The sequence below is a fragment of the Manis javanica genome, chromosome 13 (genome assembly GCF_040802235.1).
Source record: "Manis javanica isolate MJ-LG chromosome 13, MJ_LKY, whole genome shotgun sequence".
Taxonomy (NCBI): domain Eukaryota; kingdom Metazoa; phylum Chordata; class Mammalia; order Pholidota; family Manidae; genus Manis; species Manis javanica.
In genome coordinates, this window is record NC_133168.1 from 33,922,716 (window position 1) to 33,949,063 (window position 26,348).

Sequence of the window (26,348 nt, forward strand, 5' to 3'; positions counted from 1 at the left end):
TTTAAATAGGTCTGGATTGCTATATACTTTCCTTTTAGAACTGCCTTTGCTGTTTCCCACAGAAGTTGGGGCTTTGTGTTGTTGCTGTCTTTAGTTTTCATATATTGTTTGATCTCTGTTTTAATTTGATCATTGATCCATTAATTATTTAAGGGCATGTTGTTAAGCCTCCATTTGTTTGTGAGCCTTTTTGTTTTCTTTGCACAATTTATTTCTAGTGTTATACCTCTGTAATCTGAGAAGTTGGTTGGTAGGATTTCTATCTTTTGAATTTACTTAGTCTCTTTTTGTGGCCTAGTATGTGGTCTATTCTGGAGAATGTTCCATGTGCACTTGAGAAGAATGTGTACCCTGCTGGTTTTGGGTGTAAAGTTCTATAGATGTCTTTTAGGTCTGTCTGTCCTAGTGTGTTGTTCAGTACCTCTGTGTCCTTACTTATTTTCTGTCTGGGTGATATGTTCTTTGGAGTGAGTGGGGTGTTGTAGTCTCCTAAAATAAATGCACTGCATTCTATTTCCTCCTTTAATTCTGTTAGTATTTGTTTCACATATGTTGGTCCTCCTGTGTCGGGTGCATATATAGTTGTAATGGTTATATCCTCTTGTTGGACTGCCCCTTTTATCATTATGTTATGTCAATCTTTATCTCTTGTTACTTTCTTTATTTTGAAGTCTATTTTGTCTGATACATGTACTGCAACACCTGCTTTTTCTTCCTATTATTTGTATAAAATATCTTTTTTCATCCCTTCACTTTTAGTCTGTGTATGTCTTTGGGTTTGAGGTGAATGTCTTGTAAGCAGCCTATAGATGGGTCTTGCTTTTTTATCGATTCTATTTCTCTGTGTCTTTTGATTGGTACATTCAGTCCATTTTCATTTAGGGTGATTATCAATAGATATGTGCTTATTGCCATTGGTGGCTTTGAATATGTGGTTACCAAAGGTTCAAGTTACCTTCTTTACTATCTAACTGTCCAACTTTAATTCACTTATTGTGCTATTATATTTTTTTATTTATTTTTAAGATTGTTTATATTTCTTCACATCAATAGAGTTTCAAAGAGAGCAAATAAGAAGAAGATGGTAAAGATATTATTGAAGCCAGGATAACTAAGAATTTGAAGCAAATTAAAGAAAAAGGGTAGAAGATTCAGAGAAAAAGTACAAGGGTCATGCTTCAGGTTAAGGAGGGTATTTCTTCTACTACAGGATGAAGAAGAGAGGTAAATATCTCTCTAATTTGGTCTTCTGTGTTTTCTTCCACCTCTCCTGTTCTGATTTCTCAATCAGTTGACTAAACTGATCTTTCTCCACCCAAGTTTCTTTTTACTTCAGAAGTTTCTATCTTAGTAATCAGTACCACCATCAATTAAGGAAAAAAAGATCTAGAAACCATTTTCAGTCTGAGTCTTTCCCTTACCTTTCATATGCAGCCCATCAATATATCCTTCTGTGCTCCCTTCAAAATTGGTCTTGAATTTAATTACTCCTGCTCAGGCAAAATCATACCTATCTTCTATACTCCCACTAAATAAAGTTCCTTAATGGATAAACTGACCATATACTTCACTTCTTAACTTAAACAAAGCATTTTTGAAATAATTAAAGAATATTATTTATACTCATATGGAACACTAGACAAAATTTAAGGTTCCCAAGGTGAATGGTCACCCTGCTAATGGATGCTCTTGTTTCCCCCATCTCTATGCAGTCTGTTCCTCAGATGACTGTGAGAGTGAAGAGTAGTAAGATAGTGGTGTCAACTCCCCTCCCTACTTGCCTTCAGCTGTAAACATCGTGAGGCTTCTACTGGACATGCAGTTTAAAGAAATTCCAGCCAATGGCCTATAAAGTGTTTCATGAGCTGAATCCTGCTCACATTTCCTAACTCATCTCAGAACCTATGCTCCTCCCTTTCTCTTTTATACTGTTGGCTAAATGGGTCTCTTGCCTTCTTTGTGTACCTTGAACATATTCTTTCCTGGCTCAGGGCTTTTGCATTTATTCTTTCTGCACAGTATGTGTTTTTCCAGCATTTTCCTATGGGTACCTTTTCTGGTAAATCAAGTCCAATCTCAAATGTCTTTACCTCAAATGTTCTTTCTTCATTACACATATAGCACATTTTTAATCTTCCAAAAATGCTTATCCCATCACTGTGTATGTAATTTATAACACCTGTTACAACCTGTCATTACTGAGTTTGTTTACTTCTTTGTTACTTGTTTTCTTTCACTGAACTGTACGTCCATGAGGTGGTCTTCATAAAAGCATAGAATGTTACACTCAATTTTGAAAGCAGTTTGGCACTACTTAGTAGAGCTGAGCATAGAGAGGTGGTATGATCTAATTATTCCACTCCTAAATATACACCCATCAGAAATGTACAAGCATGTTCATCCAGAAACATGTATTGAAATTTTTATAACATTACTATATTTAATAACCCCAACTACAGGCATATCAAATGTCTGCCTATAGTATAATGGATAAATAAAGTTTATTCATAAAATGGGCGACCACATAGCACTGAGAATGACAAAGCTGTACTGTAACCATAACATTGATGAGCATACATAATATTGAACTAAAGAAGCTATAGACAAAAAAGTGTAGACAGTATAATAAAATGAATAAATAAAAAGGAAGAAGAGAAAGAAAATGAAAAGGAAAAATGCAGAGTTACCTGTGTTTGAAGTCAGAGCAATGGGGGGTTAGGAAGCATAGCAAAGCTTCTGGGTTGCTTATGACATTTGGTTTCCTGGTTAAGGGGCTGGCTTATAAAGGCATATTACATTTTCGAAAACCCATCAAGCTGTAAACATATGTGCATATTTTTTATGTCATGTTATACTTTAATAAAAAATTAATTTTTAAAATGTTTGTGGATATGGCAGGATACAAGGATTGAGAATATTTGTAGTAGCTAGTATTTGTGAAGGTACAAGGGAGTTAGTTGGAACAATCACCTAGCAGTGTTGGAGAATGGGAATTTACTCTGGCCAACTGTGTGCACAACTGTGTGATTACCTCCAATTTCATTTCAACAGGTCTTGTGTAAAAGGAGAAGAGGTGGGATGTTCAAGATACAGGTTGGAGCATTTCAGAACAGGGCTGGCAGAAGGTTAAAGGAGAAAGGAATGTGATGTTGTCAGCAAGAAATGCACTCGTGTTGGTCAGTCTAGACTGCATGAGAAGGAAAATCGAGTTTACTCATAGATTGAGGAAAGGTAGGGATTTAAGGAATAAGAGACTATAGAGGCTTCAATTACGGTTGTAGCAGGAATAAATAAGTGAGACAATGAATAGCTGTTAGTACAAATGGGAATTTACAGCTAAAACTAAAGATGGAGTATTTCTAGGTTACTATAAAATCCAAGGTAGAGCTTGTGTTTGAGGCTAAGAATAGGGTGGATGTGAAGGTCACTGATGAAGCTAGCAATTGGACTGGTCTCTGCAGGGCATTGAACTAACCCAGAATATTGATGAGAATTTGAGTGGAGGAGAAGTGACAAGCATGGTGCTGAATCCTTTGATAAATGGGGAGAATGACTCAGAGGCTCATTCAAGACTGGATTATAGAGTCAAGTGGCATGATATGAATGGAGACAGTGTCTGTCTGTGGGGCAGGAGGGGTGAGAGTTGCGTAGTGCTGATCTGGGGGTGGATGCAGCTGGAGACCAGCAGAATGCTGAGACCTTCCTATGCAGAGATTCCCCATCCTTGCGACTTCACCCCTCCGTTTCAGAGAGCTGGAATTAGTGTAAGAAGAAGGGGCAATTTTCAACAAAAGCAAGGAACTGAAGGAAATTTTTGTTGAAGAGATGTGAAAGAGGGCTTTGTTTTGCTTTGCTTTGCTTTGTTTACCACAGCACAGGGATTTTAGAAGGAATAGATTAAGTTTTAAGAGGAGAAGATCAGCAAATCTAAGTAAGAACAGTTTAGCACAAATCTCTATGGAACTGAGACTGAAGGGGTACCTTTTGAGTTCTAAGTAAGGGTGACAAGGATGTCAAGTGTTGTGATATTGCAATACCTCAAAGTTCCACGTATCTCTGCTGTTTAGTTGTTACAACATTTCTACAAGGCCAGGATTCAGGTGTTGTTAAGTAATCCACTATGTGGGCAGATGGACTGTTTTTCAGAGTTCCAACAGACTGCTACTGCAAATTCATTGTAATGCCCCTGGAAAATTCTAGGCTAAGGTTATAAAGGAAAGATAATCTAGTTCCTGGAACATATGCCCTCTTTGTAAATTGTAGCAGTTTCTGGTGGATGGGAAAACTCCTTCAGAAGGTGGCAGAGAACTGCAAACTGGTTTCTACAGTAATGATTCATGGTATTGATTCCTGATTCCCTATTGAAATGGTAGCTAGTAGCCAAGGAAAGTAGCCTTCCCTAGGCTGAAGTAAAATGTAAACAAGAAATCTCCCTGGGGTGGACTGAAAGAAACACTTAGAAAGAAAAACAACCTGTTTCTGAGAGCAGGATATACAGTCACAGAAGAGGGAAAGTAAATGAGAAAGAAACCAGGCTGGCTCTGTGGCAACAGTCTCTATTTACCCCAAAGGAGCAGTTTACTTGTTTCAAGAGCCGGTGGAATTTCCCCAGGCAACACTCTTATGTGTTGCTGCCCATGCCTTCTTTAAAGGACTTGACCAGTAGCAGGGGAGTGAAAGGGTATAAGCTAGTCCCAGGGGCACAATCATGGCCTTCCGCAGTTTAATCATGCTCTGGATTAGGTTTGTGAGTTCCTGTTATGTCCTCAGAATAGATGAAAAGCCTACATTTTCTGCATAAACAGGATCTATTAGTTTGCCATTTAGAGAACCTACATTGGCCATATCTGGATGCCCCATAGCAAATGCCCTCTGGAGCCACGTGGTTAAAATTATGAAAGAAAAGAAAAAAAGGTATACTAAATATTCAAAGCAAGGTATTAAGAAGTCTTACAAAGACAGAGAGCCAATAACTACATACTTGAGAGTAAAGACTCTTGGGATGCTTATAAATGTTTATAAGGCTCAGGAGAAAGTCTTTCCAGAAAGTAAAATATTAAAAAGTGTGTGTGTGCATGTGTGTGAAAGATAATGAAAACACTAAGGGATAATCGACATACCGAGTGTATAATGAAAATGATAAGCAATATCATTGGAAAATTCACTAGTTATTTAGAAGCAAAAAGTATACACATTTTATTAGGTTGGGATCTCAAATATCTGCATATGTCCAAATTGTAAAATAAAGGTGGAAAAAATTAGGGATTTAGTTTTACAAAAAGGCATTAGAAAATGAAGGAGTAAATGTCTCAGTGAGAGAAAAACCTTCAATCTTCATTTCACTTAAGAAAAGTCATGCCCTGGAAGACCACTGAAACAATTTATATAAGAAATGGATTTATTTTGAAGAACCCAGTAAAAATGTTTCCTCCCTCCTAGCTCTTCTTTAGGTTCTAGCATGTAGTCTGTCTCAGCTTTGTAGGACTGAATTTAAATCAGTAAATAAAAACATAAGGATGTTCAAGCACTGGATCAATTTGAAGTATTTAATGAGATGTTCTAGGGTGCTGTATCATGCCAAGGATGCTGGTTCAACTCCCACACTCAATTTCTAATGGCCTAATTTATATTGTGGCAATAATTTTAGTTTCAGCATAGCTTTGGTGGCCTTTTCTAACCCCATGTTAATTATCTCATGCCCCAAATTTTCATTTTGGTGTCATGTCTTTCAGTTTTCAAAATTATTGTATTTGATCTGTGATATCTGGGAATATTTTCTTTAAATATCACATAATTGTTTCTTTATATTTGCTGCTTTTAACATATACACAGTATCCATCTTTCTAAAGGCTAAAAATTAAATATAACATTGTGTTTTTTATGTGCAAGGACTTCAGCTATGATTAAGTGGTGAATACTAGAAAACATTCCCATAGAAAAACTACTAACGAAGCATTATTTGGCTTCTCAGTGTGGAAAATGAATGTTGCATTTTATTCCTTTCCATCATCACCCTTAGAATTGCATCTTCTTGCTGTAGCACCAAGAATAATGCAAGGTCATTTCTAAAGTGTTTGCTTTTCTTACCTTTGTTCACCTTTCCTCTGAGGCAGGGCGATTATGTGTTTGAATTGTGACCCAAATGTGTCCAGTGTGTCCAGAAGCTCCCCTTTAATTACTCAGGTGGACAGATAAAAATAGAGGAAATGAACAAAAGTTTATGGTTTTCATAAATGCATCCATTGTGGTGATTTTCATTATGTATATCATCCAAAGGCTATATGCTTTTTAAAGCTAGCATTTCCTAAGTCTGAAGCAAAACGGAACTATAGAAAAGTTCATTTTAAAATGAAACTGGTGAATTGCTTTCTCCTTACCATTTCTATAAAGAGTATACTTCATTATTATATTTTTCAGTCTCTGGGACTTTCTCCCTTGCTTTGTAGATGTAGATAATGGATTTTCCATTATGTAGAACACAGGCTTAGAATTCATATTCTACCATATTAGTGGGCTAAACACTACTTACCTGTAAACCTGGGTCTAGGTAAATTTTCATCTTAATAAACCTGTGTAATCGGCTTTTGAAAATAAGTTGCATCCCTTCATTTGCATTAATTACAGGGGGGTGAAAAACGTCAATTTTTAATTGGTTCAGGAGAACTCTGTACAACAAATCCCCATGCTAAATTTAACAGAGGGGTTTGCAGAGACCAGCTGGCTCTCTGTTCAGATTAGGGCTCCCATAAATGGAAAAGGTTTGTCCACCTTCCAGTATCTCAAAATCAATAACGAAAAGCTTCATAGATGCCCTGATCTTACAAAAGAGTGTCAAGGATGATTTCTCTGGAGGATTCTTAATATGTGCTGCCGTTACTAGTTATTATTTCTGCAGTTACAGTACCTACTAGCACATACGCAGTTAATGTTGATGCGATAAATTCAGTAGCATTAATATAAATCAGCACTGAATAGTGGTTGAATGAAAAGTCCCTAAAATCACCTAAATCCCTACCCAAGGAGTTCCAAATCTTCTTAAGTATTTGTTATGTAAACGTATTGTTAAACCAAAAACATCCTGGAGGTCTTTATACTTAAGATGTAAATGGTCAACTCACTTCCTTCTGTTTTCTCAGCTCTTTCTGATTTCCCTTTTTATTCATGGTTCTTAATGGTCAGTAGCTTTTTCAAAACTTACTGGAGTGAATCCATCTCTTCACTGGGCTCTGACAGATAGGAGGCTTAAAAAATTCAGTCTTCACACATTGACATCTGAGGAAAACACATTGTAGATTTCTTTTTGAATGCCTGCTCCAGCACGAAGAGCCCAGAGTAAAACACTTCCAAGCATGGCTCAGGAGCACACATGCACTCAGCTGAGGACAGCTCTCCTCCCTTTGCTCTGTGAGCATGTCACTGGGAAGCTTCTTAAGTTAGAACCCAATATGACATTTTGACATAAATATACTCTTTTAGCATTTGACTCAGAATTTAGCTTGTATTCTACTACTATTAAACCCCTGACATATTTACATGGTGTCAAATGAGAAAAGACCATTTATTTTTAATGGTCTTTAGAAATGTGGCCATTTATTTTTAATGTTCTACCTTATTTCAGAAGACTGGATCCAAGTAAGTGCTACTTAATCCAATTAGTTTTCAACTTGTATCTTCTTTATGTCAGAAACATTCTGTGATTTCAAAAGGAATTCCTTAACTTGTAATAATACTCAGTGGAATAGGAAATAATATTACAGTGTCAAGCTGCAAATGTTTCCCAAACAGGAATTCTTTGCCTTTCCCCCCATGTTCTTAGATATTGGTCTGTCTTGGTAGATCCTTATGATAAGCATTCAGTTGTTTAATGTTAACTCATTAAGCACATACAATTGGTTTGATTTAAGGGCTATGATAATGACAGATTTTTGAAATAGAGATACCACTGGGATGATTCCTCCAAATCAAGGGACAGCATTTCTGTGTAACAGTAAGTTCAGTAGCAACTCATATTACCCTGGAAATGTGGTGTTGAGATGTCAGTCTTTGAAAACATTGAGAAAAAAAGCCGAATTATGAATTAAACATCTGTTCTTGGACGACAGTTTGAACTTAACAAGACCACCAGGGGGAGCAAGTTACTGGTCAAAGGAAGTGATGTGCAGTTTCAAATATTTAATAGAAAATCTGGCTTGCGGGAGCAAAATTACATCATAGCAACATGACAGAAAATTACACAAACCCTTAGCTCACTGAAGTAGTATCTTACCAAAATCAAATTGCTTTACTTTAGCTTTTGGAGTAAGTGGCTATGCCAGTACCACATAGTTACTTCTTTCTCTCTAAATATTTTTCTAGTGAGGTATCCCATCTTCAGTCCTTATATGATCGGCTTGCTGACAGCAGTTTAGAAAATACAAATGACTGAAATTTAGTGGCATACACATAAATTCCATATAATTATAGATAGAAAAAGATTAAAGAGGGTCTGCCTCCTTGAAAAATAAGCAATGTAGTTTAAATATAGGAGAGCAAATCCTCAAAGATTTTACACTCAAATTAAAGGAAAATAACTTCTCTAAGGGAAATAAATAGAGTGACCTCTAAGCAAACTGTGAGCAAATACTCTTAAATCCTGTGGACTGAGATTATTCAAGAAGTCCCTCATGGAACAAGAAGTTAATAAACTTGTTATGAAGAATTTTAACAAGTGTTTATAATTTTTAAGTCATGTTAAGCTATATAAATTAAACAAAGCATTTTGAGGGAAACAACTTGTATCAGTGCCATTATGGGTATTTCCTATTAACATTCAACAGAATAAAACTCTTATTTTATTTAACATGAGCTATTCATTGACTTCATACAGAGTATATAATACTAAACAAAACTAAAATGACCCCATTCTCTTGAGTCCAAGAGGAGAGGAGAACATTAAACATATGATTACTCTAATATATGATTATTTAACATAAAAATGTCAAAAGGAAGCATTGTATGCAGTCTCCAAGTATAACAGGGTTCTATCTTTGGTTATGTACTTAGGGAAAGCTTCTCAGAGGAAGTTGTGCTGTAGATACTAAAATATTATTCATGTAAATCACAGCAGGGGAGACTGGGAGGAGGGAAGAATAATCTGGTTAGAGGAAACTGCACCTTTGGGAGCTATATACAGAGAAGACCTTGACATACTTGCGGAACTGAGAAGTGCCTGATGGGTCAGGAGTTGAGTGATCAAGGGGTGCAAGTGGAGATGAAAATGAAAGAACTGTGGCATCAGATGAATCTGAAAAGATCTTCTAGGGTTTTTAGATATTAATAGAAAACAATGGGGCCTGGAAGAATTTTGTGCTGGAGAGTGACATGATCCAGATTATGTTCTGGGAAAGTCACATTAGCATATGTGTCAGAAAGAATTAGACTGAAAATAAAAGGGAAGCAGGGAGACCATTTAGAAGTTCTTGTGGTGATCTGGGAGGAGATGATAATGGATGGAATTAGGGTAGAGACAGTGAAAATGAGAATCATATATATTTGATACATATTTTGGGAGTAGAGTCAAGAGGACTTGGTGACTAACTGAACACAGAGAATGATGGATAAGGGAATGACATGGCTAGGAAATGCCCTTTACTAAAACAACAGATGGAGAAAAAGCAAATTTTGCAGAAGGAGATTAATAATTCATGTTTCAAATGTTTGAATATTCAAAAGTTTGATTTTTTTGTGAGCCATCCAAACTGATATCCAGGATGCCAAGTTACTCATATATATAACTCAGATATATATATATAGATAGATAGATAGATAGATAGATAGATAGATAGATAGATATAGATATAGATATAGATATAGATATAGATATAGATATATAGATATATAGATAAGCATTATGAACAATGTGATTGGACTAGTGATATGGGAGTGATAGGCCATCAGATGGTAATTGAATGGAAGGCATAAGTGTTGAAAAGAGAATCAAGGGATAGAGTATAAGTGAGAAGAGAAGAGAACCCAATATTCAATACTGAGAAACTTGATTATTTAACTGATCTGAGTAAATGAGAAGCTTGCCACAGAAGTTGAGAAGGAGAAGACATCAAGACAAGGGGAAATCTAAAAAGCCAAAATATTCTTTAAGTTTCCAAACTTTTGTTGCATGCTGTGGAATGATTTGTTTTTAATGAGATAACTACATTCAAGGGAGGCTAACAATTCTGGTTGACCACTATGGCTATGTTTAGAATTACTTTTTCAAATCAAGGTATTATTATTGACTGTATTTTCTCAGGGAAAGAAGAATTTTACTAGTCTCCTTTATTGATCAGTCACAAAAATGTGTACTGTAAAAATACTTTGATCAATATTCAAATATACATCATTTTGTTATTTAGAAAATACATGAATTAAATATGTGTGCCTTATGTCAATGCCTCTTGTGTCTGTACTCCCTTGAAGAACCCATATTTGAGTAGCTATTATGACTTTGAGTCCTGTGCAAATATCCTATGAACTATTGGAAGGGCCAGCTGCCAGCAGTTTCTTTTTTCATTGCTGCTAGGTGGTTCATATGCTTCACATTTCTTCCTGTCTATTTATTTTTTTATTAAGGTATCATTGGTATACAATCTCATGAAGGTTTCACATGAGCAACACTGAGGTTACTACATTGACCCATGTGATCAAGTCTCCCTGCCACATCCAATTACAGTCACTGTCCATCAGCATAGTAAGATGCTAGAGTCATTTCTTGTCTTCTCTGGGCTACACTGCCTTCTCCATGCCACCCTCATGTTATATGTGCTAATCATTAATGCCCCCTTAATCCCCTTCTCCCTCCCTTCCCACTCACCCTCCCCAGTCCCTTTCCCTTTGGTAATGACTTGTCCCTTCTTGGGTTCTGTGAGTCTGCTGCTGTTTTGTTCCTTCAGTTTTTGTTTTGTTCTTATATTCCACAAATGAGGGAAATCATTTGGTACTTGTCTTTCTCTGCCTGGCTTATTTCACTGAGCATAATACCCTCTAACTCCATCCACATTGTTGCAAATGGTAGGATCTGTTTTCTTCTTATGGCTGAATAATATTCCATTGTCTATATGGACCACATCTTCTTTATCCATTCATCTACTGATAGACACTTAGGTTGCTTTCATGTCTTGCCTATTGTAAATAGTGCTGCAATAAACATAGGTGTGCATATGTCTTTTTGAATCTGGGATCTTCTCTTCTTCAGGTAAATTCCTAGGAGTGGAATTCCCGGGTCAAATGGTATTTTTATTTTGAGTTTTTTGAGGAACCTCCATATTTTTTTCCACAATGGTTAAACTGATATACACTCCCATCAGCAGTGTAGAGGAGTTCCCCTTTCTCCACATTTTCGCCAGCAGTTGTTGTCCCTAGTCTTTTCAATGTTGGCCATCCTAACTGGTGTGAGGTGATATTTCATTGTGGTTTTAATTTGCATTTCCCAGATAATTAGCAATGTGGAGCATGTTTATGCTTTTTATTTTGAAATCTTTATCAAGAAGAATGGTGACTTCAGTTTTGCTTAGCTCTCTTTCTGGTGTTTGAGGGATTTTGATTTATACCAGATTCTTTTACCATTTCATATCTCTAATGATTACCATGGGATAATAACTTTGTGTAGGTGACACCCACTAGTGCCCAGAAGCTCTACTCTCTGGAGCTGCCCAGCACCTGGAGCAATGGTGGTGGTCACAGGCCACCAGTGCTGGCTCCTGCTGGGAGGAAAGAGCCCTTTTCTGCTTCCCAGCTGTAGTGCCTGCCTCCATTGCCAGGTACAGTTGGTCAAGTGCACAAGGAGGGGCCTCTGTGTCATGTTCCTATAGATGCCATAGGGAGGACCACCATCTGGCTGGCTTGGCATGATGGTGAGGGCAACAGGTTGCAAAACAGTGCTGGCTAGAAGGCAGGAGAGGCAGGCTGTGCACCTCAGTGAGACCTTGGCTCTGCATTGTCAGCCAGGGGGATGGTGCACAAGAAGCTCCTGAATATTGCTAACCTGCTGGGCTGAGTGCACCAGGACTATTTTGTCCATATGGCCTTTCTCCTGAGCAGCAAGCTCTGTGTAATCCTTGCCCCTTTAGCAGGGAAGTCTTTCAAATTACTCACCTTTCTTTTGTTCCAGAGTGGATGTTTATAGGTACCTGTTCTCCACAAGCATCTAGAATCTCAGTCTCTCTGGGTATTATGCCTGTCCTTGCCTTCCAACCCAAACAATCTCCAGAGCACCATGCAATGTGGGTTTGTGCTCCCAGAGCAGATCTCCAGGGGTAGGTGTTCAGCATTCCTGGGCTTCTACTCGCTCCCTGCTCCATTTCTCTTCCTCCTGCCTGTGAGCTGGGGCAGGGGAAGGGCTTGGGTCCTGCCAGATCACAGCTTTGCCACTTAACCCTTTTGCTTGAGGTCTTCTCTTTTCCCCAGATGTAGGCCATATGTTTCAGTGTTCTTTCTGGTCACTCTTTCAGGATTAGTTGTATTTGCTGTACTGTCATGTTATATGTGGATTTGGGAGCAGGTTTCTGCCTCACTTCTCATGCTGCCATCTTTTTCCCTCTTCCTGTTTTTTAAACCGTTTCTATTGTCACTTTGTTTGCTGTCCTAATTATTAGCAGACTCTTCGCTTCTATTCATTTTACTCTTACAGGTATACTAGAGTTTGAATAATCTATGCAACTTTCCACAGGTTACTTCTGTGAAGATACTGAATGATTTTTCCTTGTTGTACCCTAGAACACTATTTACTCCAACTCATATTGCCCTGGACAGGTGGGCCACATTCTTTCAATATGAAGTTACTATCAATCTCTATCCATCTAACTCTCATAAATATTTGTACTCCTCCTTATTTCACTAACTTAATCCCTATAGTTCAGGGTACACTAATATCTACCTCCAAATTTTCTGTGCTATATTTTTCCCAGTAACTTAAGGAATGTGTTGTACAGCCTTGAGATTGGAAGTTCATAATTGAGCTATACAGATAATTCCATCACCACATAGCTCTGAATAAGCTCTACATTATAGTCAGTATATTACAACTCCCTTTTAATGTGTTATGTTAATTGTTTGTGTCCTTAAACCATGTGCTATGGGTACATGTAAAAACAAGAGAACTGAGATAGAACTGATGTAAAATTTCCTCTCAAGTCAATAGTGAATATACAAATCAAATCAATAGTGGATATGACTAATATTTGATCCATTCAATGAAACCCTTAAATATGGAGCTTAATTTTTATGTTATTTTAGTGTCATATGGACATGCTGATTTTGATTGTTTTCTCCATCAGAGTGTTATCTTTTGTGCTGTAGGTAAGGGCTTTAAATGAAGACTTTTGGTAGAAAAATATTTTCTTCTTAGGTGGGAGAAATTTGCTCTTGCAAGTTTCTTTTTCTCTTTTCTTTAAATGTAAAATTATTTAAGATGACGTCTTAAATACTGTGGAAAACAATATTGTGCCATTCTTAACCATTAGTCTTTCCAGATAACTCAGAGATTTTTTGACCTGACAGAAGGGGAGTCATAAAAATGAGTTCACAACAAATGAAAAGCACAGCTTTCAAAAAATATGTGTGGTATCAAATCTGTGGTAAAGCTCTATAAAACCATTTGGATTTACCTATTAACTATAATGAAGAACACTGACCTCCTTCACCCTGTAAGTATTGTCAATAAAATAACATAAAAATCCATTTCTCCAATATACTTAAATATATTTGAACTTTTAAATATAATGACTCATTTGCTTAAAAATTTCCCAGTAAAACCTAGGTTATCTATGATTTTCTTGAAATGTCAATCATTCCTAGCCTTAATATCTAAATTGTCCTCTTATTGGGAAATGTATCTAAAAGGGATTGATGGGGAAGACACGTGGAATAGGACTTGGTTCATTAGCTGAACTACAAGAGAATTTCCTTTGAAATTATAACATAGCTAATTATTTTATATTCCATAAGCAACTCTGTAACCATGATACTTAGAGAACGAGGCTAGTATACTAGGCATTAGTAATAGTCAAAGTGATAAAGATGTTACATAAGATGATGTATTAGGGTTCTCCAGAGAATCAGAACCAATAGCATGTGTGTGTGTGTGTGTGTGTGTGTGTATCTGTCTCTGACTGTCTCTTTCTTCCTATCTATTATCTATCTATCATCTGTCTATCATCTATCTATCTATCTATCTATCTATCTATCTATCTATCTATCATCTATCTATCTATCTATCCATCCATCTATCTATCATCCATCTTTCATCTATCTATCATCTATTGAGAGAAATTTATTTCAGAGAAAGAAAGAGAGCTTTATCTTTAGGAATTGGGTCATATAACTTTGGAAATCAGCAAGTCGAAAATATGCACAGCAGGCCAGCAGCCTAGAGAAGCAAGGAAGAATTGTAGTTCAAGTCCAAAGGCAGTTTGCTGGCAGAAATCTGTCAGGCAAGATGAGTCTTTTTCTCAAATTCTTCTGCTGTTTACATGAGGTCTACTCACATTATGGAAGGTAATCTGCTTTCTCAAAGTTTACTGATTTAAATACTATCTTGTCCCAAAAAAATACCTTTACAGAAAGATGTAGAATAGTGTTTGATCAAATACTATACCCTAGACTAGCCAAGGTGACACATCAAATTAACCATCATGAGATGGTCTTTACAACTTCTAAGTTAGCAGGAGAATATTTAGCAGAAAACACACTTTATCAAATCAATAGTTCCTCGGTGCACTCTTTTTCCTTTCATTACCTGTGTCAAGAAAATTCAGATGTATTCTGCAGATTTAGGAATTTTGCTGAAAGAAACTTATGTATGTAACTATATATGAAATTCATTTAGTTTGTAATTAATGTAGACAGGTAGTGAGTTTCTTTACTCAAGTTTTCTTTACTGGAAATAAAAATTAATGTCAGTTGAAGAGATTTTTTCTGAAGGCTAAGTTAGCCTTCTACTTGTGCTGTTACTGAAGTGACAAGCAAAAATCTGAAAAACAGCATTGATATGTGTTATGAGAAATGCCTTGGGTTTAGATCCAATTTACTGATACCTTATAACTAATCTGTTATACAGTACATTTTCAAAGACGGGGAGCCCTCTGGCCTGCTTATCATTGATATTGAAATAGAAAATAACTAGAGTAGACAAGCTCTGTTATGCATACAGAGAATAAAGAAACTGAAAGAGACAGCGCATGTTTTTGATGTATATAGAAACCTAGACAGTGTATTTTAATTCTTCTGTCACTAATTTTTGTAAGTCATGGTTTCCAAACTCTATCTGTTTCTTACATTTTTAAATTGTCTTTGTAAAAATTAATATATAAATTACAATATACTGAAAATTAGAAGATAAACATTCATTTTTCAGTTGCTAACTTTTCTTTTGATCTTTTAATATTCATAATTTTTAGTATTGTGGTACTAAAGCAGTTTCAATAATATATAATTTATAATTTTGCATGCTGCTTTATAAAACTTTATCATACAAATTTTTTTTATTATACAGTGCCTGATATATACTAAAAACATTAGTTAATTATTGAATAAATTAATGAATACAGTTATAGATAATGCATGTTGAAATTCACCATTAACAACTGTTTTCAACTGTTGGCTTATTTAATCAAACAAATATACCTAAATTACTTAACTATTTCCATATTATCCAGCATTTGGGTTATTTTCAACCTAAATTTTCTTTTATAAATAATAATGTTATGAGCATCTTCAAAGTGTAACATTTTTTCTGCTCTCAAGATATTTTCTCCTAGGTGTATTTGTAGAAGTGATAACACTTGGTCAAATATATAAACATTTCCTAAGAAACAACTTCAATTTTCCTTTTAAGGTCATTAGAAATGACAAATTTCTTATAAAATTTTTGGTCAAAAGATGTTTTATTGTTGCATAAAATAAACAATAATTGCTATGAGAAAAAGATATACTGTTAGGATGCAAAAAAGCAGTGGAAAAATAGAAATACATATTTTATTCCTTTCATTCTGATATTTCTCAGATACCTCTAATAGACCCAGATTCTCTGTACCTAACTTTTGTGGTTTGATAACTCAAGCAAGCAAGTAAAAAACCCCAGAATTTTGAAAACATTTCAAAACCAAGTATTTTAATTTAACTGTTGCTTTGGATTACCCAAGCCATAGCTTTTCTTCATATTAAAAGTCAATACTAGGCAATATTGAAAAAACAGAGGGAGATAAACAATGGAGTATGGTAAGTTCATGTTGAATAAAGTTGATTAACTTGGATGAAATGATGCGTAATTTAAATCTACTTAACCAAGAGTTCACAATAAAGATAATAGAGTTCTGGACATAGATTATTGTTCTTTCTGTATCTGTATCCACAACAGGATATTGTTCTGGGAGAAACTAAATGCTAGATAATCAGCGGTGCATTCTTCTGGCTCCAAATAGATGTGCATAATATTAGAAAAGTGTTGCCTTAGGAGTTTATGTCATATGAATACATGGGGAAAGATCAATCTGAAAACATAAATAAACTGGTCCAATTGCTAATAGGATTGGAGTAGTGATTTAAGTCAGGGACTAAAACTAAACTTATCAAGAGAAGATGCACATAAGTAAAATGCCTTTTGTCACTTATCTGTAAGCATCAACAGCCAATGAGAACAGCTTGAGTCCTACTGCAGTCCTTCCTAGGTCAGCCACCTGTGCACTTTTACATAGGACCCAGAAAATTATTTGGTGTTATTTTTCTTTCAAATATTTTTCTTCTCTATTTCCTGAGACTCTTACCTTCAAGATGCTATTTCTCCATTTTTCTGTTGACTTAAGTAATGTTCATGTTTTGTGATTTATTTCTCTCTAGAAAATAAAAGAATAAATATGGCAAAATTAAGAATATTGCAGAAGTTTCAGAAACCTAATACAGTTTTCTGTGATTGTTATTGGACTAAAATTCTTGCTATTTTTCGACAGTGCTATAGACTTCCTACCATCTTGCTTTCTTAAAAAAAAGATAAATATAAGGCAGGAACAAATCTTCATTGTCAAAATCTGAGTGTACAAACAGGTATGCAGCAGTGGTTCCAGAGATTTGCTGTGCATGAGAATCAGAAGCACTCTAGGGCCCTGCTCCAGAAAACATGGTCCATGGACCACAGAGCAACATCAGCATCATCTGAGAACTAGTTAGAACTGCAGATTTTAAGTCCTCTGGACCTGCTTGATCTGCAGTTAAACAGGATTCCCAGGTGATTCCTATGCATATTAAATTTTGACACATGCTCTGTGATTCCATTTATATGAAATTTTGAAAATAGGCCAATTGATAGAGAATGTAAAGTAATAGTTGTATGGGGCATAGAGTGCAAAGAGGATTAGAAGTAGAAAAAATTGAGGGATTGTATTGGCTTGATGCAAACGCTCAAAAACTGATTTGTGATGATAATATAAATTGGTGTAACAGTTCTATAAATCATTGAGTTATACACTTAAAATGTGTGAATTATATTATATGTAAAATATGCCTTAATAAAGCTTAAAAAAAGAAAAACATGTTTGTCAAAAAGCAGATTCTTGGATCTGACACTGGACCCCATGTGATTGTATTTAGTTTGTGGTGCTCTCATTAAGAAACCTTGTTATAAATAGTAATGACCCAACCCTGCAATCCACCCCAGTCATCTATCTGCTCAACGTCACTACTTCTTCTTCTGTTTCACATGGCAGGAGAACTCCAGGGTCAGCGCAATTGGATGAACACTTTGTTTAATTGCTGGATAATATTCCAAATTTGCTGATAACTCTCTGCTATATCTATATTGATGAAAATTTTTTTTGGTATTACAATGTTACAGTAGCATTTTATTTTTGTATACATAAGCAAGTATTTCTTTAGGATAGGCATTTAAAAGCAGAAGTTGAATCTAACTGTACAAAATTTAAAATTGTAACAAAAACTGTTGAAATCTCCAATAAACTGAGGTATTTTATCACCCCCTAATACAGTCTAAATGGCCATTTCTTCAAGATTAACAATTAATAAGTGCAATCAGTCTTTCCTATTTTGCTCAAGTGTCTGGTAAAAAAATATAACTCATTATATGAATTTGGAATTTTTTAAGTGTTCATGAGAATGAGCATATTTTCAAAATTTTTTTCTCATTCCATGAATTATTTAGTTTCCTTGTCTATTTTCTTGGGTTTGTGTATGCTTTTCTTACTTATTCACATAAACTATTTATTGTATTTGCACACTAATTTCACATTTCTTCAAAAAACTAATACTGAAAATTATCCCTCCCTCAGTATTTTAGTTACATTTTTACCACATACACAGTGTCTTTCGTTATTACAGTTTTAAAATGTTTAGGTACTTATGCTTACATGTGTTTATTTATATGTAAATTAGGGATGTAACTTTTCCAAATACTAGGTATTAGTCCCAGCAGTATGTATTGATTACATACTGTTCTTATTGAAAAAAATAAAAAAGAATAATTTGTCAAAAACTAAATCTTCATATACATCTGGATCCACTTCTGGGGTCTTCGTTTTGTTCTGTTAATTTGCATCTGTCCCTTCTCCATACTGTTCTCGAGCTTATGTATGCTCTTACAGAACGTGTTTTAATATCAGGAGGAGCCACTTCTCCTTCTTTACTATTCTTCCACAGATTTTTCCTGTCCAGTAAAAGTTCAGTCTAACCTGTCTTTCAAGAATAAACAAAGTGATTATCTCCAGCTCTTCCTCATTTCATTTTCCTTGGCTTTTACAAAAATCTGCTGTTAATGAGGCAGAGGATATCATTATGTTAGGAATGTTGGGTAGAAAGATGGACCTGAACAGCTTGGGAAGGGAAAGATAAGGTTCAAACAAAAAGCTGTCCCAACTCTGCCGGCAGGGCGTTCCCCGTGAAAACAACAAAGGCTTTGCAGCAAGAGAGCTTCCTATCAGGACTAGTCCAAATCTGTCCCAGCCAGATGCCAGGGTGGGAGCAATCAAACATGACTAAGAACCTCCCAAAACACATCTCATCATAGAGAAGGACATGCTCACTGAAAGGCCTGACTATTCAGGTGGGACCGTCAATCAAATAACTCCACCTTGTCAGTGAAAGAGGTGTCTCCTAGCCAGAATGTAATATAAAGGCCTCTTGCCTAACAGATTGGGGCTTTTGTCTACCTTGACCCTGGCCCACTCCTCCCTTGAAGTGTATTTGAATAAAATTTTCTCTCTGCTTCACGATTGTGTCTCTGCCTTTCAGTTATCTGTTGTGGTGGGGACAGGAACAGAGCAGCACAAACTCAACCTATAATGACTACACACATTTGCATTCCCAACTTCGCAAAAAAATTATGCTGTATAAAGAAAATAATAACACGTGTTTAGAAGCTTCTCTATGTCAGGTACCTAAACTAGTTATTCCCCAAATAAAAAAAGGAAGCAGGGAACAAACGAAAGAAACTGCCCTAGACCCTTGGTATCCCAAATATTTTTATTCTGTGATTTCCCTAAATCACTTAGAGTCTTTTGTGAAAAAGTGTGGTAGGATATCCACACTATTAAGAAGAATAAAAGCTATTTTCTTTGTTTAGTCAATTAAAAATATGTAAGAATAATCAATAGCAAATGCAGAGAAAATCAGTTAAAGAACCCAGTACAAGCAGGGTTATTCTGAATCCCCTTTTCTCACGGTAGATCCCTGTTCCACTATTATTCACGTGATTACATTTTGTGCACTACTTTAATGTTAATGTTTTTCACAGATCAATCTATTCTTTTCTTATCTCCTGGGTTTTGAAATCAATTGCCTTTAGAGTTACAGACTGGTAACAGATGGGGAACAACACAGCCAGCTTTCTTTAGTAGGATAGTTACTGCCTGGTGAGGCTTGGGACAGAACAGAGAACTCTTGTCCCAGAACAGAATGTTCAGATGCAGGCATTTGATAAACACTATACTTTGACTCAAAAAAATGTACCTGGCAACATTTGAATCTTTATATTCCTGGTCATCCATTCTCAAGTCTGAAATTATCATTTATGTCCTCATTTCTCTTAAATCTACATCACTAATCCAGGTCTCTCTCAGTTTCATATCAGCGTTCCCAAATATGTAAATAACATTTCTAAATACCTACAATATTTATCTGGTACAAGGAGATCTTTAGGGATATTTAAAACTGAACATATAAACCACATTTATTTTCTTCCCATATAAACTTAATCCTTTTCATTTATGGCTCATTTGCTTCTAACGCTATAAACAGTCTTGGAAACCAGCTAGCGCTCTGCTCTACTCCCTACTTCTAAACTAGCTGCGAGTCTATTCAATTCACTTGCTTAAGTTGGTTTGTTATCTGTATTCCCAGTTCACTCTCTCAATTCAGCTTCTCGTGTTTTTGTTCTGGATGATTGCAATAGCTTCCTAGTTATATCCACTATCTTCTAGTGTCATATTTCAGCTTGTTTTTCTGTACTTTTACTTTTATGATTTTTCTAAAATGAAAATTTAATGGAGACAACACTTCTCTTGAAATCCTCAGTGACTCACTGGACTTTGGACACATCTCTGCATTTTTCCAGCCTCCTTGCTCATCACTTCGTTTCTCCCACCTTCCTGTGCTTCCTTTCCTACCCATGAGCATCAACCTTCATGGAATATGTTATCCCCTCCAAAATCTTTGCTCATGATATTCCTTTTACTTCCCGGTATTTCTTCCTCCTCCCCCTTTGCTTTCTACACAGCTAACTACTATTGATACTACAGGATCAGCCCAGTGTAATTTACTCCAGGAAATTCATAGTTCCTTATATTTATGCTTAGTTAACATAAATCGTATGTATCCTTATCTTAGTTTTACTTGTCTTTCTCCCCATTCTTCTCTGAGTATACTAAAATTACTGACTCCATCTTGCCGATTTTTTCAAATCCACAATATTTATCTAATCCATAGTAGATATTAAGTAACTACTTGTTTAAATACATGGATATTCATGAAAGCACGACTAGGTAAAATAGGCAGTATCCCAGAGCTTGAGAGATATAAATGTGATTTAGGGAGGAAGGAAATGCAGGTGGTGCCAGGTTTTATTGACACTTCCATATAAGAAGTATCAGACATTTTTGATATGAAAAATCTGAAATAATAAAAATAATGCTTCTAAGAAACCATAATAAAATTGGAATTTCAGTAAACTCCATGACATGTATCTTGAAATACAAAATATTTTGTTCATTTTTGTCGAAATGTTAGAATAAAACTAAATCTAATTTAAGGACATTTAGCTTTATTTCAGAAGAATTCTAACACCTTGGGCATGCAGTTTCTAATAAATAGTTATATTCAATATTTTGTTATGTAATTAGTAATTAGTTTCAGATAAAAATTTCTATTAAGTGTGAGGCTTTGCCAAAATTTGCTCAATAAGCTATTGAAAGGGTCATAGAACCCTTAGATGTTGTCAGTGCTGGAATTTTAGATTGATTCCTTTTTTGAATTAGTAGTGCCATACTACATTTTATTGTTTAACTATTTTTTTAATGGAATTGTCTAACCAGATTAATTATAAAATACCCTATTATGATGGAGTTCATTTGCTTGATGATTTACTGAAATGTTATTTCCTATATCCTCTGTTTCTTATGTAAATAGAAGTCTTAATATAAAATTAGAGAATCTGAGTGCTTTTGAACTGAGATCTCTGCAAACCCAAGGTGATGGGCATAGCTCTATCTCAGTCCTCGAGTTTATTGTCTGTAAGTAATGATTTTAGGTAAGATAAAATGTCTTACTGTTAAGCAAAAGGATTAATGTAAAATTCTGAAGTTCTGAATTTACCCAAAAATTCTAAAATTATGGGCAAAAATATATCTTTAAAGTTCTTTAGGCAAAAATATTTGAATATTACTATAGTAGGATATGTGGATAATATAAGAACTAAAAATTTGAAATGAAATCCTAAATTTAGTATATGAGATATGAATTCAAGGAAACTTAGAAGGCTATCAAGGTAAAATTTTGTTTTTAAGAAGGAAACCGCTTTTGGAATTCCAATTTACATTTAAGACATTGAAGAATTGTAGTGCTATTATGCTATGGCTATGAGTTCATTGTTAGGCTATTTGATAGTATAATTTAACCTATCTTAATATAAGGGAGTAAAGTCCAAGACCAACTATAATCATGGGCTACAGAAGGGAAAAGAACACCCAAAGAATACCTGCACCGTCAATTTTTCCATTAGCCCATTACTTGGGCTGAAATTTTCCCAGTAATGATTAGAGAGCAAAATTTGGATAATTCTCTGTCTTTGAAGTTTAGTCAAAAAAAGAAAGACTGAATGACAGATATACCTGGCAGCTTCTAACACCTAGCACCATTCAATTCTTTCACTCCAAATTTTAAGGAACCAAGGTAGAAAATTCTTAGTTTAGAAGCTTAGTTTGGAAACTAAGCATAATTCTTGGTTTAAAAATCACTAAAATCTAAATATGAAGTATTTAAAACATTTTTCTTCTTTTCTTGGATAACATGAACATGCTATAACTTCTGAAGTTTCTTTTTATATATTTAATTATAAATATGTCACTACAAAAAGCTTTGAAATATATCTGTAGATCACCTCTTCTGAATTATATATTTGTGTGTATACATACATACATATATAAATGTATATGAGTGTATACATGTATATAATTATATATAAAAATACATTATAAATTTATAAATATATTACATATTTGTAATATGTAAATAATATATAAATATATTTGATATAATAATAAAAATAAATGGATAAATCAAATATAGGGATATAATACCTGCTTTAAATCTCATTTAAAGGTATCAAATATACAAGCACTTATCTTGAATGCAGCTCAAAAATATTTTAGTCATAAGACTATAAGAATAAATGAAAGTAAGAAATATCTCATACCCTTATTCAAATACCAGTTCCAAAAGGATAATAAAATACTGAATTAAGATTTCTGACTTACTTAATAAAACGAAGCTACATCTAAGACAGAAACAAAGAAGCATAGGAATGATGTTATGCCAGAGTCTTAAAAATAAATATTTATAAAAAAGGAAAAAATGAATTAAAAATTTTGTAACCTCTTATAGCAGTATTGTACTGCCTCTTGCATATTTGTTTTGCAGATAAAATTTTCAAGAGTATGAAATTATGCAAGTGAAGATGTCATGGCCATTCTGAAGTTAGATATCCTTAAAGTTTTGGTTCTATTTTTATGTAATTTATATACAAGGTAACATATTAACTAGTGTAACAGGATGGTGGCATGACATGAAATCAGCTTTCCTTAAATTATTCTCCAAGAAAGCTAAAGTTAAAAGCTATGCATTTTTAACTTAGCATAAGTTAAAAAAAGACTGCTTATCAGTACTTAGGAGAGTTGCATTACATTTGTGACCCAGGGTTTAGTGGAGTACAAGAATGGCTGTATTGTAAAGCTGACTGGGCAAATGTGTCTTCCTCTGAGGCTTACAAATACTGTGGCTGACCTCTCATGGAGCATGTTTTTAGTATCACCAACAGATCCACCATGTATCTTTGCCACTTCAACTGTGTCAGCTCAAATGACTTCCCAAACAGCCCTTAGATTGCCAACTATAAAAGATGGGTTTATTTGCTCAATTTCCTTACTCAAGTGTGTATCTATGGTGGGTACTTTTTTACATGTTAAAAATTAAGTGAGAATCTATAATCTACCTTAGGAAATTTAGGATCCAAGTTTTCACCTTAGGGAACTAGAAAAAGAAGAACAAATTAAATTCAAAGTAAGCAGAGAAAAGAAATAATAATTAGAGCAAACTTCAGTTATAACATGTGAGAAACACACTCACTGGTCCAAATTCAGTAAGTGGACATGGAGACAAAGAGAATAGCAGAGTGAGGCTTTAATGACGGTCTTTCAAGATCGAGTGTCTGGTGGGCAGGCACACCTAGGGAATTTGGCACCAATACTTTATTACTTTATTTCCTAGTGCGTAAGTCCCTCCCCTGGTTCCTCATTGGCTGAGTATTACAGGGTTCACACTTGTTGCTCCTCAGCAACAAGAAGGGGGGTGGGGGGGACAAGCAGGACCAGCCTGTTATCCCTGGGGGCTGAGCGAGAGGGCAAGTGTCCACGGCTCGGTCACCCTCCCCAGAGATCTGAGAAAACAAAACCACACCAAGCCGGGAGATGTGTCAGCCTTGGAGGTGCAGCAAATCTCAGCTTTATTGCATCAGAGGCTTAGTTATACAGGGGAAGATAAGGAAGTAACAGAAACCAATGGGAATTGACTATCTCATCTGTCACTAGGGTCTTAGGCAGGTTTTAGGTTAGGTGGGGGGGTGGAGTTAGGGCTAAGAGCGCATGCGCGGGAACTCAGTTGGGCCACGAATGTGGAAGTAATGAGGCAGGGTGGAAACCTCCAGCCTGCGGCCGCCTCATAGTCACTAGCCGGAAAGAGGCAAAAGGTTCCAACAATTCCCCCTTTTTGTTTTATAAATGCTCTGGGATGTCCTGGCAGGCAAGGCCCCTGTCTTAGGTTGTTCCCCTCTGGAGATCTTACCCGTCACTGGGTACCTTGCAGCTCCTTGGTTGTCCCAAGCTTACTCATCCTCCGTAGCCTGTCTTAGGTTGTGTCCACCTTGGAGATCTTACCTGTCATGGGCACACGAGGAGATAGTCAGGGGGAATCAATGGACACTGCTGCATCATAAGGCTCACAGCGACTGTAGGGGTCACTGGCTTCTGTGGCAAGTCTCTGGTATTGTACTTGCACGCTTATCAACTGACTTGATTCAATTCTTTTTTTGACAAACTGGATAATCCTGTTAACAAGGCAGGGCCCAAAAGTGAAAAGTAGGAGCAAAAGAAGGATAGGACCAAGGAGGGGCAGAAGATAGGGTGACCACCCATGTAACTCAGTATAAAGAAAATTGGCTTGTAATTCTTGTCTGCATCTCTCGAGGTCTTCTTGAAGTTGTATGACCTTATTTTGGACTATGCCGGAACGGTTCGCATAGAAGCAGCATTCTTCTTATAAAAAGAGACATAAGCCTCCCTTTTTACCTATGAGGAGGTCAAGCCCCCTACGGTTCTGTAGGACTACTGCCGTGAGGGAATCTAATTGTGCTTGAAGGTCAAGAATTGTGCTGGCTACAGCTTGTATGTCATTGATCATCTGTTGAGAAAGGGCTTTATAATAATGCAGAGAGGTCCCCAATCCTGCTGCGCCAGTGGCAGCTCCAGTGGCCACCTCAAGGCCCAGAAGCAGGGGGATAACCTGAATGGCTCTCTTTGATCTACCTCCAATGTCATCTAAAGCAGGAATAGGGAGGCTCTGAGTATTAGGAACTATCCCAATGTCAGGGAAAATGACAGCTGGAGCACAAAGCCCCATCCAGTTCGTCGGGAGAAAGCTAAATGCGTCTTCCCTGCAAATGAAGACTGTTCCATTAGGGGGACAGAGAAAGGTATTATTCACAGTAATATTTTGTTGACAAAAAGAATAGTTGGATTCAGCCCACATCTGTCTCATTAGTATTATCAGAACTGGGGTCAGCTTTGAAGCATGGGCCTTTAGGGGCAAGAGGGTCTAGATAGACTCTAGAACTTGGGGGTAACAGCTGGCACTGGGGCTTGGCCTGTGACAGGTCAACAAGAAGAGCATTGGCCCGTAATGGTCCTGGCTTCAGGCACAGCCAGCAATCCTTCGCTAAGTCAGGATTGGTTCTATTGAGTAAGGTAAAAGCAGCCTGTATGATTGATTGTGTTTCAGGATCAAGAAGCAATTCTCCCCTGATCTCCGGGAGGCTAAGAGGGTGGTAAATTGGGGGATTTTGGTCTTCAATCATCCTGTCTACCAGTTTTTTAATTTTGTGCTGTCGAGCCTGATCTTGGACTCCGCCATCAGAGATGCCTATAGGGGTATATGTATTCCAACAGACTTGCTGTCCCCTGTTCTTTCGACAGTCAGCATATTCAGCCTTGCCTTTTGTCAAAATAGCTTACCAGTATGTTTTGTTACAGTGAGTGCAGGGGCTAACCTCCTGATAGCATGTAGCATGAATGGAGGCTTGAAAGTGGTGCAAGGACAAGTAGAGGGGGGTTTCCCTGGGGCAGGTGAGGATACTTTGGGGCCTTGCCAACATTTGTGATTGAGAACCCTTCCAGGGCATCCATTTTCTCTCCCTTTCGTAAGAGTAGCTGCCCTTGCCCATTAGGGCAGGTTTTGGTAGCAGTATAACAGGTTATGGGGGTAGGGATCTTGGTGAAAGCACAGGCCGTGCAGGGGTCTCTAATGGTCTTTCGTAGTATGGCCCTTGC

At 36.3% G+C, this 26,348-nt stretch overlaps 1 long non-coding RNA gene across 1 annotated transcript in view; it reads right to left on the minus strand.

The window, feature by feature from the left end:
- The window catches only part of LOC108408902 (uncharacterized), a 49,387-nt gene that overhangs the window by 19,678 nt on the left and 3,361 nt on the right, over window positions 1-26,348 (minus strand). Inside the window, exons 2-3 of the long non-coding RNA XR_012124162.1 lie at window positions 24,589-24,680; window positions 16,797-16,865 (exon numbers count right to left, since the gene is read on the minus strand). This is a non-coding gene — a long non-coding RNA (uncharacterized lncRNA). The remainder of the gene's footprint in view (window positions 1-16,796; window positions 16,866-24,588; window positions 24,681-26,348) is intronic.